Source organism: Nicotiana sylvestris, chromosome 8 (genome assembly GCF_000393655.2).
Source record: "Nicotiana sylvestris chromosome 8, ASM39365v2, whole genome shotgun sequence".
NCBI classification, from domain to species: Eukaryota; Viridiplantae; Streptophyta; class Magnoliopsida; order Solanales; family Solanaceae; genus Nicotiana; species Nicotiana sylvestris.
Window position 1 is genome coordinate 222,314,253 of NC_091064.1, and position 1,416 is coordinate 222,315,668.

General features: G+C 35.0%; 1 non-coding gene across 1 annotated transcript; it reads right to left on the reverse strand.

The window, feature by feature from the left end:
• Nucleotides 1-996: 996 nt before the first annotated feature.
• On the reverse strand, nt 997-1,156 carry LOC138876713 (U1 spliceosomal RNA). Its single transcript, XR_011402052.1, has one exon. It is a non-coding gene; the product is annotated as a U1 spliceosomal RNA (small nuclear RNA).
• Between the last annotated feature and the right edge of the window lie 260 nt (nt 1,157-1,416).

Genomic DNA, 1,416 nt, shown 5'->3' on the forward strand with positions numbered 1-1,416 from the left:
CAGTGAAAGAAGATGATCAGGGAAGGAGGAACGAATTGTGATGCGGTAGGGATTGGAGTAGAGAGCATTTTCTTAGTGCAGTTCTTTTGGTAAGCTAAATACTCCCTCTGTTCCAATTTATATGAACCATTTCCTTTTTGGTTCGTTCCAAAAAGAATGACTCCTTTCTAAATTTAGAAACAATTTAGCTTAAACTTATAATTTTACCCTTAATGAGAAGTTTTTATAACCACACAAATATTCTGGGCCCCTTTTTAACATGTTTAGGACCATAAATTCCAAAAATCTTTATTTTTCTTAAATTTCGTGCCCAATCAAACAGATTCACATAAATTGGAACGCATAAAATAATAAATATGTCTGACTGGTTCCCCCAATTTATCTAGTAACATAAAGTTGAACACATTTTGATAAATAGTCGAAAGAAATTCTTAAAGTAAACTTAAGTTGAAGACAAATCAAACGAAATCTTGAATCAAACTAAAGCGGAAAGGGAAGTTGAATACAAATCAATAAATAGTCAAACGAAATTGTTGGAACACGATAAACTAAACACATTAGATTAGCGTGTAAATCATGAAATGAGAACTTACTTATTCTTCCTGAAGCAGAAGACGAATGAATTGCGACTGGAATCACTGGTCGATGGTGGTTGTCAGTTGTGACGGAGCAACCCCTATATCACAATCTAAACCCCTCGTCTGATTTGGGAGAAAGAGCATGGAAAAATACTGCAGGGAGACTTTTTATTGTACACAATAAGTATACTTATATAGGAAATATTAGGTTTAACAAATAACCCTATTGGGCCTTAAAGAACCCCTTGTGGGTGGATCTAATTTTCCTACAGAAACTATTGAAGCAAACTTAAGCGGAAAGGAATAGATAAAGATACATTATTTTTGGTAAAGAAGAAGAGATTAAAATCCTTTTTAAAATAGTAAAATGAAAAGTAACTTTTGTATTTGCCAATGTGATTCTAATTTTTTTTAATTTGTAGGGGCCGCGCGAACGCAAGCCCCCATTGGCATAAATTATAATGTAGGCTCGACAACTTGGGAAAACCTTAGATGGGCACCCTCCAAAGTGCAATGGAGGTCACTAGCCTAGGCCATGGGCCTTGTTGATCACCCTTTCACTGCGTCCAGGTAAGTGATGTGATCGTAAATCGTAATTCAGTTTGCAGTACGTACCTTAATCTTAAATAGAGAATCAAAGCAACCAAATCAATCAAAATAGATCTGATTAATACAAAATAGATTCCAGTCTCAGTCTCTGAACTTATGTGTTTAACAACTTGTTTGAGTTTCTGAGCAAAAACGAAATCTGGAATGCCTACAAAGACAAAAGAGTGCCACCAGTTATTAACTAAATCCTCAAAATCAGGATGTTCCATCCACATATTTTCGAACTTTA